Consider the following 23,859-nt stretch of genomic DNA (forward strand, 5'->3'; position numbering starts at 1 on the left):
ATCTATGCTATTCACAGTTCCTGACTGAAAGGGTAGCCAAGTCACCTGCTTCCATTCCCATTTCTCTAATTCCGTAGCCTATCATGTGGTGAATGAAAGCAAGCTGGGCTGACTTGTTCTTTAAACTCTCCTCCCCTACTGTGAGGGGAAGTACATCTCTCTGCTTGGCACCTCCCCAAATAACAATATTAAAAACTTGACAGGTAAAGAATTGCATACTAAAATCCATGTAATTCAGTACATTGGCATAACTACCAGAACCTTTAGAATATTCAGCAGAACATTGGGTGTGGTGTTCTGACTTATTATGTGGATCCTCCATTAAATGGTCAGATTTTCACAAACCTACCAGTGGGCTAAACTGTTGCAAAATATAGATGTGTTCTCATTTTATCAAATGAGTGATTAGATTACTTTAACAGAATCCAGCTGAGATGGCAAATTGGGAACAGCAAATATGGAAAAGGTGGTAACATTGATTGTGTCCTTGATTCTTCACAAGGTTTTCCAGATGTTGGCTATGCCAGTAAACGGGAGAACTTAGTGGATGCCAAGTGTTCAGTTCCATTCGCAACCCCTCATGTAATGAAACAGTCCGTGCCTGCATGCAGCAAGACCTGGGCAATATCCAGGCTTGAGCTGATAAGTGGCAAGTAACATTCGTGCCAGACAAGTGCAATGACCATCTCCAACAAGAGAGAGTCTAACCACCTCCCCTTGACATTCAATGGCATTACCATCGCCAGATCCCCCACCATCAATATCCTGGAGGTCACCATTGACCAGAAACTAAACTGGACCAGCCACATAAATACTGTGGCTACAACAGCAGGTCAGAGGCTGGGTATTCTGTGGCGAATGACTCACCTCCTGACTCCCCAAAGCCTTTCTACCAGTTACAAGGCACAATTCAGGAGTGTGATGGAATACTCTCCACTTGCCTGGACAAAGCAGCCCACTTGATTGGCACCCCATCCACCAACTTAAACATTCACTCCCTCCACCACCGGCGCACCACGGCTGCAGTTTGTACCATCTACAAGATGCATTCCAGCAACTCGCCAAGGCTTCTTCGACAACATCTCCCAAACCAGTGACCTCTACCACCTAGAAAGGCAAGGACAGCAGGCACATGGGAACACCATCACCTGCATGTTCCCCTCCAAGTCACACACCATCCTGACTTGGAAACATATTGCCGTTCCTTCATTGTCGCTGGGTCAAAATCCTGGAACTCCTTACCTAAAAGCACTGTGGGAGAATCTTCACCACACCAACTGCAGCGGTCAAGAAGGCGGCTCACCACCACCTCCTCAAGGACAATTAGGGACGGGCAATAAATGCTGGCCTTGCCAGCGATGCCCACATCCCATGAATGAATAAAAAAAAGTGGTTCCTACAGGGAGAGATAACTGAAACTCACCTCAGGCCATTCTGACATCTCTAGAGACTGACTTGAGAAACATTGACAGAATCCTTTTCAATCCAGGAATAGGGTGCAAGAGGGATGGTGAAGGTGAATCTCAAAACAAAACAAGGAAAAAAGGACTTCTGAAAGGGGCAATATACAAAAACATATACAGGCAGTCTTCCCTGAGCTTTTGTTTTAATAATTTTGGTATGTGTTATATTTGTTTTGATCTTATCAAAGGGTCTTAATACAAACAATGATTCAGAGTTTGTTTGAAAAGAATGGCTACTGTAAAAACCATCTTTTGTGTATAAAGGTAGCCTAAAATAGGGGATTAGATTTTTAATACGATTTAGGCTTGTTGGAGAACCATTGAACTTGCCACAACGAAAATCTCTTCCAAGGGTTTGTACAGTACTCGGTTTTACCTGAATTTTAAAGGGTATCAATTCTAACAATAAATTGTTTGGCTAGCTTTATCTAATGCTTTGTAAATATGCAATGCAATACATTATACTCATTGAAAAACATGATTTCAGCATGTCAGTACACTGCCTTCACAATTCAAGATGACACATTTTTCCCCTCGCCTATACAACATTTGCATAAGGTACAACAGTGCATGCATGCAATGTATATACTGTGTACATTTTCCAAGTAATCAACTGCAGATTATCTCTCTATAAATCTACAGTAATTACATCACGTGTACCTTTAATTGCCTTTGGTGAATACTGAACACTGCTCTCAGTTTGTCACAGGAGTCTAAAAAAATGCAGGAAAAGGCACTTCCTAATCTATACTGTTACCGCTTCTGGATAAAATAACTCTTACCAAGGATAGAAAAGTAATCTTATCCATTGGAGGAACAGTAACAACTTATAAAAAGGTGAGATGACATGACCGGAGCTTCCAATCTCTCTCCTTGCTCTCTTCTGTATGTAACTCAATAGATCTACCACTGGGATTAATAAAACAAAACCATCACCTGGGATATTGAACGCAACACAATCTGAAATAACTAGTCTGTCCCAATAGGCTTTCGTACCTAGGTTTCCCTTTTAGCACATTGCATATAAAGTAGTATAAACGTAAAATATTTACAGACGAAAGTTGATTATGTTTAATCCAACGTTGAAAAGGGGCGGGGTAGAGCATAAAGGTTAAAAAAAACTCTTTGGAAGCGTCCCCAAGCAGCAGAGTAATTTGAATACCGGGCATTGTCCTTTGAATGCTGCTTGCTGAAATCTCGCCCCGCTCGAAACAAAGTATCAAGAACCGGAGGAGCAAAGAAAAGACTGGGGAAAGTGATGAGAACAAAAAAAAACACCACCTTCTTTATCTTAACGACGTTACATTGTTACAAAGTGCGGGTTGAAGGTGCATTGGTGATGGTAGAAAGCGGAGTGAATGGCTGGCCTCTCCCCAGCCCCTCTGGTAAGTGGCTGTCAGTGGGATTGGTCTAAAATGACGCCATCCTTTTATTTTTAAACCAATGACCTCATCCCTGCTTCAAGTTTTACTGAACAGAAAAAAAACCTTGCTCCTGTGTATGTTATTTTTTTTAAAAACTAGCTTTACTTCTCTCCTTCTCGTGTAACGTTAAAATTACAAATTGGTTGCAAACACTGAGAACATCGGACGAGGAGACTTTGAACGGCGTTGGAGCCTCGAGTTTGTTGAAGTAAGTTCCCCACAAGAGGAAAAAAAAATCACCCAAAAAAAATCATCTGCGGGCCTGCAGTTGTCGCCTCACGTGTTGGGGGTGGGGTAGATGTGAGAAAATGTTGGAGGTAGTTTGCTTATTATTATTGGAGTGATATGCCTGTATTTGTTTATAAAAATGTGTTTTTTTTCTCGGCAATTTTGGTTGAATAGCTTAATTACGTTACTGGGTAAAAGGTCCCCGACGTCTTCTCTGGTTCAAGCTGATTGTCTTCTCTCCTTGTGAAAGGCCTGGGGAAAGGACAATATATACAGCAAGAGACATTTTACTGATCTTAAAACAGACCCGAGATTTTAATTAACACTGGAAACCTAATATTAGAACTGTATTTTCCCTCTCCAGAGCTGCTCGACCGCTGTCTTATGTACTTGCCATTTGTTACTGTGCTGTGTCCGTCCAAATGGACTCAATTAAATTCTAATTGTACCAATAAAAATTACAGAATGCAAATAAACTCCTGTAGAGCTCCAGCTTGTATCTGTCTCTTTTGGCGTTTATGTCATGATTTGTAATATCCAGAGTCAAACTTGTAAGGCACGTTACTGAAAACGGTCTCGCTTACTAAAAAGAAAAGTACGTTTAAAATTTATATATAAATTAAATAGGTTTATGCAGTACGATGGTCATCTAACCTATTCACCAGATCAGATTTTATGAATACATTTCTAGTATGGAAATAGTAAATGACCAGGTGTACGTATTTGATTGGCACGATAGCCTAGATTTTATAATCCCCACTAAAAGTGATGATGGAGGTGGTCAACAGAATTGTTGTATAGGGCTAAATGTAAAATTTACTGGGACCTGGGATGTGAGCCAAGCCCCCCACCAGGATGAAAATATATGTCGCTCACCTCAAATGATAAATATCTAATAAGATAGCTACAACAAAATTAAATCACTTGCTATGTATACAGTAACCTGTAAGATTTGTGTACTGGTTGCCATTTATTTTGCTATAGCAACAACAGTTTGCATTTACATAGTGACTTTAATCTAGACAAATGCCCCAAGGTGCTTCAGAGGCATGACAAAAATGGATGCTGAATCAAAGAATGAGAAATTAGGAGATGTCCAAAAGCTAGGTGGAGGGATGGACAGATTTAGGAGGGAATTCCAGAGATTGGGACTTAAATAGCTGAAGGCACAGCCCCAATGGCAGGGTAAAGGGAGAGAGGAATGTACAAGAGGTCAGAATCAAAAGGGGAAAAAAAAGAGTTTTGGGTGTACAGCCAGTTGCATTCTACCTGTTTCAGAAATGTACAAATTGTGTGTACATGTTTTTTTTAAATCTTAAAGTTCTTGAGAGCTCAGTGACATAAACCCTTGTGGGTTTTAAATGCTGAATGCAAGGTCACGTTATACTACAGGCAAAGGCTTGAGTCACAACATGCTTAAAGTGGCACCCGCATGTTGGTTAAATTTTAATGTTGGCAGGTTGATAAACATTAAAAATTAAATTTTAAACACTCCTAGATAATCCACCAAGATTGTTGCTCAATACCTGGCCATCAAAATTCTTGGAATCAATGGAAACTATGTTGTATAACTGACCTATAAATTATATTGCCTCAAGTATAACTGTGGCATAAAACTTTGCTACCAAAGTCACCAGGTGGTAAGAATCCATTTAACACAGCAGTCACCTTTTAATATTTATTAACATAAAGTTATATTTTCTGTACTTGAAAAACTGGACCTTAAAATAACTTGGGTGTTTGAATTTGAGCTGTAAAGATTCTGCAGAGGTGATGCCTCATTAGGAGAGGTTATAAAACTGTAACACAATTAAAGGGTTCAAATTCACAGTATGTAGTTCATGATCACAAGATTTTAAACACTTCTTTAAATCCTGTCGGTGTGCCCTGGTCCAATTATCCTCTAACCTGGCTTCACCTGAAGACTACACTTGGTCTTGACTCCCTGTGTGCAACACAATGAAAGAATGACTTTTGTACCCTCTCTCAAATGTATCTCTATCTCTGTAACTTCCTCCAGCCCTACAACCCTCTGAGATCTCTGTGCTCCTCCCAATTCTGGCCTCTTGCGCATCCCTGATTTTCATCGCTCCACCTTTGGCGGCCATGCCTTCAGCTGCCTAGGCCCTAAGTTCTGGAATTCCCTCCCCAAACCTCTCCATTGCTCTACCTCTCTCCCCCTTTAAGATGCTCCTTCAAATCTGCCTCTTTGGTCAAGTTTTTGGTTACCTGTCCTAATATCTCCTTATGTGGCTTGGTGTCAAATTTTGTTTGATAAAGCTCCTGTGAAGTGCCTTAGGATGTTTTACTACATTAAAGATGCTATATAAATGCAAGTTGTTGTTGTAAATGCATGAAAAGACACAAAGCCAAGTGTCAAAAGTCAATATATTCTTGGGGGGGGGGGGGTGGTGCGGTTGTGTCTTGGACCCTCTAAAGAAGAAATCTATTATTTACAGTATACCCACTTCTAAAATTGCCACTACACCACTGTTCATACCTGCAGGAAAGATAGCACTGGTATTAACAAGATAATGGTCTTGTTGATGCAAATTTCTGGAGACTTAAGTATTGCCAATACTTAAGTCTCCAGAAATTTGCATCAACAAGACCATTATCTTGTTAATACCAGTGCTATCTTTCCTGCAGGTATGAACAGTGGTGTAGTGGCAATTTTAGAAGTGGGTATACTGTGATAAGACTGATCCTGCCAATGTTAGAAGGAAAGGGGGATGGGGAATGCTGTCTAATAAAAGGCCAAATACTGAGTCTGATTGTGGCTGCCAAAAACTGGTACCAAGCAAATATAAGCTCTGCAGGTGAAAGTAGCAGCTGGTGATGCAAAAATCTGCTATTTATTACAGCAGGTAACTGATGCTCTCTATATTGCAAATAAAAATTTATTGCTTTGTCAACTTCATGACCCCTAAAATGAGGCCAGTATCTCAAATCTTAAAATGATCTTTTTGTTACTTTAAAAATAATTCTGCCTCAAAGTCCTGCAGAGCACTGAGATGTTAGTTATTATAATGTAAATCTATTATCATACAATGATATTATAGTGTTTTTCAACTGTAATTATTTCAGCAATAGTGTGTTGCCTCCCATTATATGATGCAAAATTTTGCAATCATAATGACAATAGTAATTCAAGATATCAGTGCTAAAATTTGGATGGATAAAGTCCAAAATGAGAGAACCTTCCAGAAAATACATTTTAAAAGATTGGTATCTGTATGTTCCGAAGTACAATACTGTTGGGACTTAGATGACCTTCACAAACTGCCCTGCCTCCTAGCATTGCCTCAGCCACCTGCTCATCTCCATGCACCAGTATCCGATTTAACTATGTACTAAATTAAATATACAGAGTAGTAAATCAATGATGTTGTACATAAAGCTCTTGGGGTGTATTTGCACTACAAGTTTAGCATTGGTGCGAAGTTGTTTCGGCTTAACGCTATGGATTCAAACGTTTAAACTTTCTTTCAATGTTGTTGGAAAGTGAAACAGCTTTGCACCAATGATACAGTTGTATAAACACAACCTTAATCTTATCAGCTTTTCAGTGATGCATCTGCTTTGGAGCCTTTTCCTTTTTTAAAAAAACACAAATACCATTATGGCCTATACATATTTGGTACCATTTGAAAACAGCTTCAGTTGACTTACAGTCGTATTTTTTTAAAGATTAATTAAATTATTGTGATTTCCAGAGTGATCCAGAAATGAATGATTAACACGTCACTATGTGAATATGAAGTGCAAATTTAGGTGTCTGCAAATAAGAACTTGCTTTTATGAGGGAATTGCACGTAAATGTATTTTTCGAAGCATTTTACAAGCGACGAGAGTGAATACTGAACAGGAAATAAAGTATTGGTGGTGCTGAAAGCACATTTAAAGTGAGTTTTTAAAAGCTTTTGAGGATGGGGAGAGAGATCGCATGGAGAAGTGATTTAAGAAGAGAGGGTGGAGCGTGTTCCGGTTGAAAGATCAGCCTTGGTGGTGGGGCAGTGGGAATGGGAAATGAACAGTAAATCAGAGTCTGAGGAACAGAGGGTATGATAGGGGGATATAGCTGGAAAAGGTTTTCCAAATAAGAGAGACCAAGATCATAGAGGGAATTAAAAACAAGAATAATCTTGAAATTGATTTGCTGGGGCTCAGAACACCAGTAGATTTGGGTGAGAATGGACATTTCTCCTGGTGTCCTGGCCAAAATTTATCCTTTACGCAACACACTCAAAATAGATTATCTGGTAATTTATCTCTCTCTTCCTTCTCTTTTTCTCTCTCTCTCTCTTTCAGTGGGCATGAAAGGATTATCTGACATTTTGAAGGGTGTTGGCAAGGAGAGCATTTGAGAATTTGATCTTCAAGGTGATGAAGGCATGGATGAGTGTTCCAGCTGTGGAGGAAGTGTAGCTGGGTGAGGAGGACAATGTTTTGGAGGAGGAATACAACAGTTTTGGAAATAGACCATATATGGGATTGAAAGCTCAGCTCAAGGTTTAACTGAATGCCAAAGTTGCACTTTGCTGGGTTCAGCCTGAGCAAGCAGCAAGGAAGGTTGATTTGGGTCAAAGTTCAGAGGCACGTAGGTACCGAAGAGCAAATAGAATGGCTTCAGTTTTGCTGACATTGAGCCATAGCATCTAAAGTACTGTTCAATGCATAAGATATTAGGTCTGTGAAACTTGTTACTTTTTACAACAACAACCTGCATTTATATAGCACCTTTAACATAGTGAAACGCCCCAAAGCGCTTCAAGGAACGTAATCAAACAGAATTTGACACCCAGCCAAATAGTAAAAAATGGACAGTTGTTTTTATAAGAGTGATGCTAACTGCCAAGATTCTCCAAGTCAACCTAGCTGCATATGAGTTTATGGAATTTCACAGGTTCATATTTTTTTTAAAACATCCTTTTCCTTTTAGGATTTTGCAAGTTATTTATACAGTAATGTTTTGATTTTCTAAGAAGTTAAAGCACTACCTTGAAAGAGGCGCATGACAGAAGGAGCATTAAAGCATCCTTCGTGCTTTTAATAGTGTGTGTTAAAATGAAATATATTTTAACTCAAATTATCCCTTCGATGTGTATAAACAGAATATACAGTAGGGAACAGTTGAATGCCTATGTTTATTTCAAGACCGAGGAAAACCGTTTATAACTCACTTGTGAGCCATTGGTTTTACTCACTCATAGAAATAAGCTGGGTATTCCTCTGCCCCTCAACATCTATTCTACGTATGGAAGAAAAATCCTTCTGGCAGCTTAAACCACATATGGTATTGTATTTGATGTATCACTGAGGTTTGAATCATTTCCAGTCCAGACAGCACAAAAATGTGGTTTTGAACTAAAAGTCAAATAACCTCAAAGGTTTTTGGTGCTTATCATATACTAAAATGGCTGAAGCAGTTAGTGCAGTCAAATTTATATTGCAGGAGCAAATCGATGAAAACAATTTCTTGCTGACCCGGTTTGTACCTGTTTGGTGATTAGTAATTTAGCTGTTCTTGCTAGGTGCAAGTCTGATTATACATATGATTTTTTCATCTATCTCTTTTTGCTTGTTATCTTTTTTGGTGCTTTTTAAACCTTTTTACCCCACATTATTTTGGCTCTTGTTAGTTAAATCACCCTGATGGGTAAGTCCCAACTTCTATAACCTTTTGAGAGTGTCTACTTTTTTCTTGATATTTAGGTAAGTTTTTGCATCTGGGTAAGCCCTGTTTGTTAATTGCTTTTGGATACTGGATTATCTTAAGTCTTCGTAAGATCCTCCTTAAGTCTTTGAGTATCATTAACAGCAGAGTATCACTGTAGACCTCATTTTAAGTTAACATATAAAATGAATTAGTTATACAGATAATAAACAAGTGAATAATGTAACAGTAATGTATTGCTATATATTTACCTTAGAATGCCTTTTATATGACTCTCAAGAAGATAAAATAATAAAATCTTGCAACTCCTAAAAACGAAACTAACCTAAATATGCATAGTATTTCCCATTTCCTTCAGGGATATTAACCTGTCAATTCTTTTCTTACTGTCTCTTGGCTACTTTTCTGAGATTTTTAAACTGTCCCGCAAGGGATTTCCCAATTCCCTCTCCATGAGATTCTCCAACTGCCCATGTGAACTGAACATTCCTCTTTTTCAGACCCTGGATTTTGACTATCTAATCTCTCCAAATTAAAAAGGGAACTGTCAGTCAAATAGAAACTGAACCAATCACAAAGTCTGTATATGTTTGAAAAGTGTACATTAGACCCCCACTCAAGCCTGGTACCAGGGAGACCACAACAATAAACCTTCTTATACTGCATATTGCTTACCTGGCTGTTAACTCAGTCATTGTACTTGGGGAGTTTTTCAAGGGAGTTTTTCAAGAGACAACAAACTCAAACCTTAGACAAACATACATTATTTTTATCACAGTGTTGGTACTTATTAGATTGCAGGTATTGGTTTAAGACCAGTACCTGATTTAGGGTTGCTAACTAGCAGCGCAGTGATACACTATTACCTCTGCATTGTTCTTATGTATTTTATATTGGGAAGACTGTTGCATTCAGCACCTGCTAAGAATTCTGAACCCTCTGCATCAACTTGATCCCCTTCTTTGGCTGCCCACTCAGGCTGAACCAGACTGCTTGCAACTGTTCAACCCTGAGTTAAATTTCAAACCCACATCCTATCCACTACCAAGACTGCTTACTTCCAACTCTGCAACATTCCTGGCATCTGCCCCTACCTTACCCCACTGTCATTGAAGCTTTTACCTATGCCGTTGTTACCTCTAGATTCAACTTGTCCAATGCCCTCCATGTTGATTTTATGGTAGCCACTCTCCATAAACTCCAAATCATCCAAAGCTCTGCTGCCTGCATTCTGTCCCATGCATTCCAAATCCTCACTGACCTACATTGGTTCCCAGTACTGCAACGGATCAAACTTAAAATTTCATCCTCATCTATAAATTCCTCTGCACCCCACCGTTGCAACCTTCTGCAGGCTTACGCTACATCCCATGTTCTCTGATTCAGACGTCTGTTGAACCCCTCCCTCTACTTCACCTTCAGTGGCGGAGCCTTCAGTTGCCTTTGCCCTACTCTTTAGAACTCCCTCCCCAAAACCCGTTGCCTCTTTACCTCACTGCCCATCTTTAAAAGCCTTCTCAAAACATATCTATGTGACCAAGTTCTCCTATTCCTCCCAAAAAGGCTAAGTGCCCGTTTATTTTCTCCTCTAAAGCACCTTGAGATGCCTTTATACATTAAAGGTGTCAAATAAATACAAATATTAGTTGTTACTTCCATATGTGCAGAGCTTTGTTTACTGGCATCCAAATGTGGGTTAAATTTTCAATGTTGGCCAGTAGCTGATGGGACAGTCTGCTCTTTGCTAACATTGCAAAATATAAAAGTGATATTTTTAATTAATTTACATGCCACACAATTTTACTGCATAGTGGATCTGCCATTATCCATTGTTTTTATGGGAATTTAAGTTTGTATATTGTGGACTTGCATAGATAGCAACAAGGTTAGGGAAGTGTGCTGCTGGGCATCGGATACAGCTTTGATTTTGAACTGACATAAAAGGTCACTGTTAGTCCGCTTTTCTTCAGAGAATTCCTATCTCGATTTCAATGTATTTTAAAACTTAGTGCTTACTTACCTTAAAGGAATTATTCTCTTCAGTCTTGAGTTGTTGCTTTGCAAATATTTTGCATCACCAAACCAATTTAGCAGAATCAATGAATGTCTCTATATAAAGGACTAATGGATTCTGAGTAAATCCTGTCAATCTTAGAATTCCTTATCCCATGCCTATTCACTCCAATTTTAATGAAATTCTGATATAAGCCTAACATCGGTTGGTAAATTTGACTTTTTTGTTTTATCTTGAAGCCAGACTAACTTTAAAAAAAAAGAATTAAAAACTGTTCCCATTTTTAAAAAAAATTCTAGTTACACCTTCCATGTTCTAGTTCTTATATCCGTGCATTCTTCTGTCTTTAAGAAAACGTATAATCATAGCCTATCTATTTGTGCTGGCACCTTTACTAACCTGTACATCTGCACACAAAGATTGCTTTGCTCCTCTACTCCATTAATTTTTTTTCCATTTAAGCTATATTTCCTTTCTCTTGTTTCCAAAATATATTACTTAATATTTTTCTCATTGAACTGCATCTGCCACTGATCTGCCCATCCTGTTCGAATAGTAGCAGCCTGAACACAGACCCCATGGAACACCATTCACCACATTTCTTGAGTCTGAGAAATGTCCTTTTCGCCCTTATGCTTTGTGCCCTTCAAGCATCGCTCCATTCTTGTGCCAACATTCCCCTTAATTCCATATGCTGTTATCTTTGTCATAAGTCGCTTATATGATAACAAATGTTTTTTGAAAATCTATATGAACTACATCCACTGCATTTCTGTTATCCATCATTTCTGTTATTTCGTCAAAGAATTTTGTATGGTTGTTCAAGAATGACCTACCTGATAGAAAGTCATTCTGATTGGCCCTGATTAACCCTTGTTTCTCCAAATGCTTAATAATATCATCATGTCATTGGATCATGCATTACTTGTTGACTTCTGATCAATGTTGCTTTGACCTCAGCTGGCAAGGCTCATTTTGCTGTAGTGTAAACTCTCTTTTTCTCCCCCTTCCCCGCCTTTTTTCCCCACTTTTTCCACAGCAACTAAATGAGAACTGAAATTTATTTGCGTAGTAACAAAGCAGAGGCATTACTAATGGAGTTGGAATTAAGCAGTTTGTTATTTTTAAAGTATATTTAATTTTTTAAAAAAGCACCAATAAGCCATTGATTTTGTATAGAAGTTATTGACAGATGAAGCTCTGATTCTAAGAGAGAGAGTATCTTTTTCATCTTCGTTTATCAGTAGGTTGTCAAGGCATTGAGTAAGTTGGAACATTTTGTGACACGAGTCTCTACTAAGTTGCCAATATTTACAGCATATTAATTATATACAAAGTGTAGAAAAGGTTAAAGAAAACTGACAGCTGTCATCTTTGAAACAGTTTTTTTGGATGGAAGGATGTTTTATTTTGAACCGTAAACAAAACTTAATGTCACAAATGCTCTAATTCTGATGGGCAAAACTTCACTGATCAATCTAATGCAACATGTTACGGTACCTATCTGAGTCTTTCTGTTCTGCTATTAGAGAACTGAGAAAAGGAAATTAACCAGTCATCACGTTAACGCTAAATAAACTGACTCTAAACAGTCATTCAAGAGTTTCTAGGTGCCATTTAAAAAGGCTATATTGTACTTAGTTCCTTGTATTAGACATAATTAGTATATTGCAAGAAACATGGTTTTTTAGCTTAAAAAAATTGAAAATCCTCTGTCAAGTGTTCTGATTTCTAGCTTTTGGGGGAAGCCACTGCTTTTTCTTTCTGCAGAGCATTGTGTAGAATAGTCTTAATCTCTATTGCGGTCACTCACGTCTTCCTTAACTACATGTATTCTGTAATTTTTCAATACAAATTTCTGCAGGGTTTCTATTCAGTAGGGAAGTGTATTTTTAGAGCAAAATAGGATACTACTTCATTTTAAAAAGTCCGAATTTATGTTTGTCTAAAATTTAATGCTCATTCCAATTGATCTTGAAACGCCCTGATCATTTTTTGTTTTCTCAAGGTAATTTGGCACTTACCTCTGATTTGCTATCATTCCTTTAATAGGCTGGCTCTATTTTAGACTGGGACTCTATAATAGCAGGTTTGGGCAAAGTTGACCTCACAAAAAAAACAAATGGAACTGCCTTAAACCAACAAAAGCTCAATTATTGGTGGGCGTGTGGTATCCATTTGTAAAATGTCAAGGGTGTGAACTTAAAACCAATATTATTTGGACCTGGGTTAGCAGAAGCCTTGTCTTCTAACTTGATAAATTCCGTTCATTAGTATGTAATTAAAAATGATTATAAGGACTGGAATGTGCTCCTTATTTAATAAACCAGTTTTACCCCGTTTCTTTGGTGCTTCAGTCTAAGTTCATAAACAGCAGGAATACATTTTGTGATTTGGTCTTTGCTTACTTAATACTCTTTTGCTTTTTTATTGGGGAGGTTGTTTAATATTGTGTTTTCATTTTTGTACCTTTATGGCCATCATGGCATTAGAAATAGAGTTTTAAAAAACAGTAAATGTTGGAAATATGTAATGAAGAACAGAAAGTGCTTTAAATATACAGCAGGTCAATCAGCATCCAAAACCAGAAAAGATATATTAACATTTTGGGTGTGGACCCTTCATCAGAAACATTAACACACCTTTTCTCTGTTTAGATGCTGATGGACTTGCCATGATTTTTCAGCATTTACTGCTTTTATTTTAGAACTGGAGCTTCTTTGTACATGATGATTGGAATTCAGGTGCTTTGGCTGTTGTGGTTGTAGAACAAGAGATTGCTGATCCCAGCCTCTACTGCCTTTTAAATGTACTTGCTTTTATTGACTGATTCAGATTTCTCTGGGACAGTGGACGAAGCTTTGCTTGGCAGCAAATGTTATATTTGTGGAGGAAGGGTTTGAGGGAAATTGATAATATCAAATCTTGCTATGGAGCTGGTTGTTGAAAGACATGCAGATGAGGAAGAGGAGAGGACCAAGGATATATTCTTAGCCCCTCCTCTTCCTCATCTACATGCTGTCGTTTGGCAACAAAGACATGGGGGTCAATTTTCAGATGGCCGAGTGGGTGCGTTCATGGCGGGGGCGGGGGGGGGGGCTCCTAAAATTGGGGATTCCCGGAGCGAGTCCGGAGCCCGGCTCCAACCCGCCCACTTCCGGGTTCCCCAAAGATGCGAATCAGTGCGAGTGCAGCCCCCGCATGCGGGACTCCCGCTGGCAATCAAAGCCGGTGGGATCCCACTTAAGATCATTATCTAGGTACTTGAGGTCGTTTACAGACCTCATTAGTTGGAGATTTTAGGAGGATTTGGATTTTGGACTACCCAGAGCATGTTTCCCATGCTGGGGGAAACACTCCCTGTTTAAATAGACGTGTTGCAGCCAGTGGCAGCTGCAAAGGTCCATTTAACAGGTGCGGGGTAAACCCTCATTCATTGCAGCAGGGCACTCTGTCACCTCAGACAAAGTTTTGCCAGCCACACCGTTATCTCCACACTCCAAATTATTAAATCATATCCTAAACTCTGCTGTCCAAACACATTTACCTACTTTGTGGACCCCCTCACACTCACCGTCAGGATTGGGTGGGGGGGGGCGGTTTCCATTGCTGTATTCATCATTCCATTGGAGGACGACCAACATCACCAGCCTCCCCAGGCATGCCGTTCACCTCCGCCACGTGGAGCAATACAACACAGTGCTGCGCAACAGGCACCTGCACAAAGTAGTTGTGCAACTACACATACACCCACTGTAGGGTGAGCCAATGGGTGGCATCAAGGGTGTTCACGGAGAACCTCATGAAAGGGCATTATTGCACAAGCCAGTCAAGAATGGCCAAGACGTGGCAGTAGTGGTGACAATATAATATGTAATGTGAATTGATCAGAAAAAGTAAAAACCATGACAAACCCTCAAACACCCTTGTGCATTCCTTCATGCTCACGACACGTTTGCCTTACGCTTCCTACTACACATGTGATGCATGCCCTGTGGCTGCAGCACAGGTAGTGGCAGGTTGGGTGAGGCTGACCATGAAAGAGATGCATCAGAGGGTGAGTATGAGACAGCGCCATGAGATTGTATGAGGATTGGGTTGAGTGGTAGCGGTGGGATGAGTACTGGCAAGGTGAGCAAGTGCAGGTAAGATGAGGATGAGCTTTGAGTGGGTGTGAGGAGTGATGTGATAGAGTAGTGTTGGCAGTGCAGAAGGAAATGTGGAGTGGGGACGGTGATGTAGGGGAATGAGTAAGTGTACTTGCTTCGGCTGACCTACTTAGGTCATTGAAGCGCCTCCTGCACTGTATGCAGGTGGGTGATATGTTGTTGGTGCAGGTGACCTCCTCTGCCACCTCGAGCCAGGCCTTCTTGGTGGCAGAGGCAGGCCTTTTCCTTCCGTCCGCCGGGGAGAAGACTTCTGTCCTCCCCCTCCTCTTCACTCCATCCAGTAGGACTTGGAGTGAGGCATCATTAAACCTGGGAGCAGCCTTCCCCCTGGGCTGTTCCACGCTGTAATTTTGGCTCCTTTCTGCAGCATGAGTCAGTGGAGGACTGCCCCTTTAGATAGGGCTCCGCCAGCTGACAGCCTATGATCCGGGTGCGCAGTCGGCCTGCTGCGCAGCTTTTCAGCGCGAAACCCGGAAGCCAAGGTAAGTGGCTTCAATTTACTTACGATTGCGTGGGGAACCCACCGGGTTATCCACACGCCCAGTCGACCCCCCTCCCCCTCCCCCCCCCCCCCCCAACTTGCTGGCAACCCGCCTCCCTCCTAATATCAGGCCCATGGGATCAGCTTCCACATGTGTGCTGGTGACACCCAGCTCTACTCCACTACCTCCCTTGACCCCTATGATGCCTCTGTGTTGTCAGACTGCTTGTCTGCCATCCAGTCTTGAATGAACCGTGGTTTCCCCCAGTTAAACATTGGGAAGACTGAAGCCAACATCTTTGGCCCCCATCACAGATTCTGTACTCTTGCTACTGATTCTACCCTTCACCGGCCACTATGTCAGGCTGAACCAGACTGTTGGCAACTTTGTCGTCCTAGTCAACCATGAGCTGAGCTTCGGACACAATATCCTCTCGATGACTGACTACTTTTACCTTTGTAACATTCTCCACCCCTGCCTTGACTCACCCATCTGCCAATGAATCACTCATCCATGCCTTTGTCACTTCCAGGCTCAACCATTCGATTGCTCTCTTGGCTCGTCTCACATCCTTTACCCTCTGTAAACTTCAGCTGATCTTAAGCCCTGCTGCCCGTATCATGTCCCACTCACCCATCAAATCTGTCCTTGCTGAACTATATTGGTTCCCAGTCCCCCAACACCACTAATTTAAAATTCTCCTCCTCGTGTTTAAATCTCATCATTGCCTTGCCCTTCAATATCTCTGTATCCTCGTCCAGCCTTACAAACACACCACCCCCAACACTGCCCCAAATTATCGTTTCTCTGATTCTGGCCTCTTGTGCATCCCCTCTTCCATTTGCGCCACCATTGGCGGCTATGCCTTCAGCCACCTAAGTCCCAATTTCTGGAATTCCTTTCATACACCCCTTCTCGTATCCACCTCCCTCTCCTCTCCACCTCCTACTCCTCCCCAAGACCCTTCTTTGAAAGAAAACCCTCTTTGACTAATTTTTGGTCAGCCCTTCTAATATCTCCTTTGGCTTGGCATCCCATTTTTTGATTACACCGCTGTGAAGCACTTTGGGACATCTTTCTTCATTAAGGGTACTACATAAGTGTAAGTTGTCAGCCTTGAAGAACGGTGTAAATTGGAATATGCCACCCTTCACATGATTGGTCATTCCAGGGCAAGTTTCTGTAGTAGTCAATGTATTAGATTTTACCGTGATTTTGACTCTTCATTTTTGTCAGCAACTCTACTGTCACGTACATTTACAAATGTAAAGTCTTGTTTACAAACAGCTTGAAATTTTAGCAGAATACAATCATTTTAATGTTTCCGTGAGATTGATTTGTAGAGACTCTAAACAACAAGCCAGTAAAAAGACTGAATAAATAAGTGACCTTGGAATTGCATAAATTTGAATCTTGCCTTGGTTCAATGTGCTGATTACATTTCCAGCAGGACCAAGTCACTGCTACAGTGTATTCCTGCAACAGTGGGAGTCCAGTGTGAGAAAGTATAAACATGTAGTCTACATTGACTAAGATGACACTTCCAGGTACGCGAAGATTGTTTTCAATGAGAGAGCAAAGTAACTGCATAATCTGCCTCAGTGACTTAATGACTGGAAAAGAGTTGCTCTCCAAAAACATACCAAAAATAAATCACAGATTACTCACCTGTGTGAAAGTACCAAAATGTATTCTAAGAATTATCACGTGCAGGGCTCCACCATCGTTGAGGATGGGGATGTTCATGGAGCCTCCTCCTCCCATTAGTTGCTTAATCATCCGGCACCATTCATGACTGGATGAGGCAGGGCTGCAGAGCTTCGACCTGATTTATTGCTAATTTAGCTCTTTGCACAAATGTTCTGGTGCTGTTACTATGATTTCAGTAAAGCATAGTGGTGGATGTTTCGAAATTTCGATGCTATGTCCACTTGAATTGTGCGAAACACTGGGCAGTACAATCATTCACTTTTCCTGATGGTGGTCTGGAGAAAACATTTTGAGCTGTATGATACTGTGATGAAATACTGGTGATTACTCATCTGTCAGTGTGGGAGCAATTTGATAAATTGACAGTATCACTCAAAAGCTTTGATATATTAGAGTGTGATTAGCATTATAGTTTAAGTCTGCTTTTGGCCACAGTGTAATGGTAGCAAAAGGCTAAATAAGCTTAATGATCACACTTTTAATGAACTGTCTTTGCTAATCAAATTAACAATTGCAACCAAAGAACTATGCAAGTTGGTGTTGTGTTTGAAAGAATAGTGTTGCAAATGAATGATAAGTTATAACTGTGTAGTGTAGTTTTCAGAACTGAGAATGGGAGTGTACAGCACAAAGTTGGCTGAATTCTTGGGAATCCCACGGACTGAGGAATGGAACACATATTTGATAAAGGGCTATATGGGAGGCTTGTTGATACAATTATGGCAAATAGTATTGAAGGGAATGTGAAAGCATGGATGGGAACTTGCTGAAGGACAGAAAAGAGAATAGTGGTTAATTGATGTTTTTCAGACTGGAGAGATATAAACAGTGGTGTCCCGGGGCGGGGGGGTGCAGTGTTAGGACCGCCATGTATGTGCGTGCGAGCGTGTTCCATGTGATGTCGACAAATTAGTAGATGGTGCATAGATTTCAAATGACATATAATGCTGAAAAATGTGGGGTGATACATTTTGTAAGCAAGAGTAAGGTATATGGTAAAACTGTAAAGGGAGAGCAGAGAGACTTGAGGGTTCAGATACACAGATCTAAGTGAGAGGGCAAGTTGATAAAGTTGTAAAAGAGATACACAGGATCCTAGGTTTTATAAATATGGGCGCAGAGTACAAAAGTAAACAGGTAAAGCTAGCTTAACCTATACAAATTGTTGGGGTGGCCGATTTAGAAAGAATGTCAATGCCATGGAGAGGTTACAGAAGAGATTTACTAAGATGATACCAGGCATATGAGGCTTTACTCATGATGAAAGACCAGAGAAACTTTGGCACTTTGCACTAGAGCAGTGAAGGTTAAGTGGAGGTCTGATACAGATCTTCAAAGTTGAGATGTTTTGATAAGGTAAATAGGAAACAATAATTCTACTGGTTGGTGACTCAGTAACTAGAGAGCGTACATTTCAGATGAAAACCAAGAAAAAAGGGCAGAGGTTGGGAGAAATGTTTTTATGCAAAGGACTGTTGGGACATGGAATCCCCTTCTGGGGAAAAATAATGGAGGCACAATCCATGATAGCTTTTCAAAGCAAGTGGATTAATATTTGAAAAGTTAAATTTATACGGGTACAGGGAAGGGATTGGGGAAATGTGACTAAATGATTAGCTCTTCCAGAGAGCCGGCACTGACATGATGGGCCTTCTGTACTGTAAAATTCTGATTTTTACATTCTGCTGTTGTAAAGTTGAAGTTCACTTTTTAAAATTTCCCAAACTGGACTCATTCGATAGTCCCTTGACCTACTAACTTGCTCTCACACATTCCATTGCTAACTTCCACCAGTAACCACCCTCTCCACCTTCCTAAAGCCCTCTATTTGCTACATTTCTCTCCAATTTTAAGATCCTCCTCAAAACCTAGTTCTTTGACATTGATCGGTTACTATCACTAACTCTTCCTCCAGCTCCTGCTCAGTTTCCTATTTCCTGCCTTGGGCCACTTAGCTAAGTTAAAAGTATCTTTTAAGTTCTTGTTAAATATGAGTGTTGGAAGTGCAACAATAGAAAGTAGTCTCAAAGTATAAATTCATGTATATCTTTTTTCCAATGTTCTCCTGTCTTCTTTTGAAGATCCTGGCTCTGGTTTCATAGGTACCAACAAAACACCTCATCCAAGTGGTCACTCTTCATATGTCAGCCAAGACTGTGAATATCAGCTAGTTATTCAACTGTGAGGACACTATAGCCGAGCTTCGACCTATCATTACTTAACATCTATGCAGAGGCACTTTCTAACAGGTCACTAGTTAGCAGTCAAATGTAGGAACCCTGTTTACCCCCTCCAGCACGCCAGTGGTGATTGAGGCCAAATGTAGTACCTCTATAACTGCCCTGGGTGACATCAGCTAACTCACCATAGACCAGTGATCAAACCTGGTACTTTGTCTTGCTCTGTGTGCCTCCCCAGGTTGTGCATTTACTCATTGAACTGTCAGGAGAGTTTTCAAACTGTTTATTGGCTACAAAGAATTTCTTTTTAATAGATATGTGAGTGTTAAGCAGCATTGTTGACAGTATTTTAGTGTATTACGTGAAACAAAACTACATACGCTAAACTGTCTCTTGTGGTAACTGTAGTAATTGTAATAATCAAAACAAAAAGTGACCTTTATATCCTTTAAGAATACAGAAGGACTTTCTGTTTTTCTGTTCGAGTCAATAAGAGGAGAAAAGGTTACTTGAGTTTAACTGCAGACAACAATTGGCAGGCTGTTTTTCGAGGGGAAATATATAGTTTTAACCTTCACCCTGGGCAAAATTTCAAATTGTCATTTAAAATAACATTTCCTAAATTAAAGTGAAATTGTCATAAATCAGTTAAAAGCTCTTATTGAATCAACTGACGTTGAATAATATTTTGGCATTTTTAATTTTGTTAGAAATTGATTTGAGTAATATTCAGTAGGACAGCTGTATCTGTTTTGAAATATGTTTTGTTTGTAAGAAACCATATTTCTAAAATATTACCTTTTTTACAACCTGTTTGTTTTTTATTTTTGCTTTTTTTTGTCCCCATGCATTATTTTTATCAGTTTTGAAAAATAATCCATTCTGATTTAATCAAAATTTTTTTAAAAAAGAAAACGATGGAGCATTTACAGACTTCTTAAGCCTAATAGCCTTTCCTGTTCAAAATTCTAATTCACAATGGCACTGTATGAGCCAGGATTGAATGAATGCCTTTTTTAAAAACTGAAATGGTGACCAGAGAGAAAACAAGAGAAGGAAAAAAAATAATTTAATACATCTCAACTGGTTTCTGATCATTTGCCCCACTCTGCTGAGTCTCCATTTTTAGCAGCATTCTAAGAGGAATTAGAAGTGGAGGCCTGGAATTTCCCACAGGAGGAGGAAAGTCAGACAGGAGTTTCTACCAGACCAGAGTGTCTCATGTTATTCTGGCAAACATATAAGAGTGGTATTAGCAGAGGCCTGGGAATAGGATGCCCGTCCCATCTTTGGATGCATAACCCAGAAACAATCTGGGGTAGAGTTATGCATACTTTCATAGGAAGATGACATGGCCAAAAATTCTAATGAATGAGAGAAACCATGAAATGTTAGTATATTGGGGATGAGAATCAGTGCTTGATTCATGCATATTTTCTGATTAAAAAAATTACTGTCCCATAACCTTGAACAACTTCATGATTGAGAGAATGGATAGAGAAGATGCAGATTAGCACCTATCCCCAGGTCGATCAATGACTGGTATGACTTCTAGGAGATGCATGAAAGCTGTTTGACTCAGATGCTGCAGAGTTTTTCCCCCTATGATTGGCAATTTACCACGTAGGGAATGGCAAGTACAAAATTGTTCCATACAACATTGAGTTGCTTTACCATACCACCCAGGTACTGATTCATTTCAGTATTTTGTTGAGTCAGAGGATATGTTGTCTGCAACTGAAGCGTTGTACCATGTAAAGCAAAATATATTGTATATCAGTTGATCTCCACAGTGGGGCTTCACATTTTTTAATGTTTTTCTTCCTGTAATTGTCTCTCTTGTACTTACTAATTATTTTTGTATCACTCTTGCACTTTTTGTCAGTTGTTGTCTCTGTCTGTCGCCCCCCCACCCCGCCGGCGGTCGCCCCCCCCCCCCCCACCCCGCCGGCGGTCGCCCCACCCCGCCGGCGGTCGCCCCCCCCCCCCCCCACCCCGCCGGCGGTCGCCCCCCCCCCCCACCCCGCCGGCGGTCGCCCCCCCCCCCCCACCCCGCCGGCGGTCGCCCCCCCCCCCCCCCCACCCCGCCGGCGGTCGCCCCCCCCCCCCACCCCGCCGGCGGTCGCCCCCCCCCCCCCCACCCCGCCGGCGGTCGCCCCCCCCCCCCCACCCCGCCGGCGGTCGCCCCCCCCCCCCCCCACCCCGCCGGCGGTCGCCCCCCCCCCCCCCACCCCGCCGGCGGTCGCCCCCCCCCCCACCCCGCCGGCGGTCGCCCCCCCCCCCCCACCCCGCCGGCGGTCGCCCCCCCCCCCCCCCCCCACCCCGCCGGCGGTCGCCCCCCCCCCCCCCCCCCACCCCGCCGGCGGTCGCCCACCCCCCCACCCCGCCGGCGGTCGCCCCCCCCCCCCCCACCCGCACATAATCCAGGCTGACATTTCTTTGCAATACTGAGGGAGCGCTGCATGGCCGGAGGTGCCATCTTTCAGATGTGACACTAAATCGAGGCCCCATTGTCTATTCCGGTCGATGTATGCCATGGCACTATAAGAAGAGCAGGGAGTTGTCCTGTGTTCTGGTCAGCATTCATAGAATCATAGAAGTTTACAACATGGAAACAGGCCCTTCGGCCCAACATGTCCATGTCGCCCAGTTTATACCACTAAGCTAGTCCCAATTGCCTGCACTTGGCCATGTAACTGTCCAAGTGCTTTTTAAAAGACAAAATTGTACCCGCCTCTACTACTGCCTCAGGCAGCTCGTTCCAGACACTCACCACCCTTTGAGTGAAAAAATTGCCCCTCAGGACCCTTTTATATCTCTCCCCTCTCACCTTAAATCTATGCCCCCTCGTTATAGACTCCCCTACCTTTGGGAAAAGATTTTGACTCTCTACCTTATCTATGCCCCTCATTATTTTATAGGCTTCTATAAGATCAGCCCTAAACCTCCTACTCTCCAGGGAAAAAAGTCTCAGTCTATCCAACCTCTCCCTAAAAGTCAAACCATCAAGTCCCGGTAGCATCCTAGTAAATCTTTTCTGCACTCTTTCTAGTTTGATAATATCCTTTCGATAATAGGGTGACCAGAACTGTACACAGTATTCCAAGTGTGGCCTTACTAATGTCTTGTACAACTTCAACAAGACATCCCAACTCCTGTATTCAATGTTCTGACCAATGAAACCAAGCATGCTGAATGCCTTCTTCACCACCCTATCCACCTGTATCTCCACTTTCAAGGAGCTATGAACCTGTACTCCTAGATCTCTTTGTTCTATAACTCTCCCCAACGCCCTACCATTAACTGAGTAGGTCCTGGCCCGATTCGATCTACCGAAATGCATCACCTCACATTTATCTAAATTAAACTCCTTCTGCCATTCATCGGCCCACTGGCCCAATTTATCAAGATCCCGTTGCAATCCTAGATAACCTTCTTCACTGTCCACAATGCCACCAATCTTGGTGTCATCTGCAAACTTACTAACCATGCCTCCTAAATTCTCATCCAAATCATTAGATAAATAACAAATAACAGCGGACCCAGCACCGATCCCTGAGGCACACCGCTGGTCACAGGCCTCCAGTTTGAAACCAACCCTCTACAACCACCCTCTGTCTTCTGTCTTCAATCCAATTTTGTATCCAGTTGGCTACCTCACCTTGGATCCTGTGAGATTTAACCTTATGTAACAACCTACCATGCGGTACCTTGTCAAAGGCTTTGCTGAAGTCCATGTAGACCACGTCTACTGCACAGCCCTCATCTATCTTCTTGGTTACCCCTTCAAAAAACTCAATCAAATTCGTGAGACATGATTTTCCTCTCACAAAACCATGCTGACTGTTCCTAATCAGTCCCTGCCTCTCCAAATGCCTGTAGATCCTGTCTCTCAGAATACCCTTTAACAACTTACCCACTACAGATGTCAGGCTCACCGGTCTGTAGTTCCCAGGCTTTTCCCTGCCGCCCTTCTTAAACAAAGGCACAACATTTGCTACCCTCCAATCTTCAGGCACCTCACCTGTAGCTGTCGATGATTCAAATATCTCTGCTAGGGGACCCGCAATTTCCTCCCTAACCTCCCATAACGTCCTGGGATACATTTCTTCAGGTCCCGGAGACTTATCTACCTTGATGTGTGTTAAGACTTCCAGCACCTCCCTCTCTGTAATATGTACACTCCTCAAGACATCACTATTTATTTCCCCAAGTTCCCTAACATCCATGCCTTTCTCAACCGTAAATACCGATGTGAAATATTCATTTAGGATCTCACCCATCTCTTGTGGTGAAATATTTATTTAGGATCTCACCCATCCCTCAGCCAAATACACAAAAACAGATTATCTGGTCCTTCATCTCTTTGCTCTTTGTGGGATGTATGCAAAATAGTTGCTGCATTTGCCTATAAAACAACAGTGGGACCTGAGATAAGGTGGAGGGAGGCCATGGAGAGATATGAAGATGAAGAATTTAAATTTGAGGCATATGGGTTAGCGCAGGACAGGA

The 23,859-nt window shown here is 41.5% G+C and overlaps 1 protein-coding gene across 4 annotated transcripts in view; it reads left to right on the forward strand.

The window, feature by feature from the left end:
• The first annotated feature begins 2,613 nt into the window (after positions 1–2,613).
• dusp16 (dual specificity phosphatase 16) overlaps positions 2,614–23,859 on the forward strand; it is an 80,619-nt gene continuing 59,373 nt past the window's right edge. The window contains exons 1-2 of one of the 4 annotated variants that reach the window (XM_067999606.1): positions 2,898–3,095; positions 7,427–7,547. The gene's annotated coding sequence lies outside the window, so the exon portion shown is untranslated. Of the gene's footprint in view, positions 2,849–2,897; positions 3,096–7,426; positions 7,548–23,859 lie in introns of those variants that run through there. The other 3 variants (XM_067999608.1, XM_067999607.1, XM_067999605.1) reach the window with 3 other exon arrangements.

Source organism: Heptranchias perlo, chromosome 18, assembly GCF_035084215.1.
Source record: "Heptranchias perlo isolate sHepPer1 chromosome 18, sHepPer1.hap1, whole genome shotgun sequence".
In the NCBI taxonomy this organism is placed as follows: Eukaryota; Metazoa; Chordata; class Chondrichthyes; order Hexanchiformes; family Hexanchidae; genus Heptranchias; species Heptranchias perlo.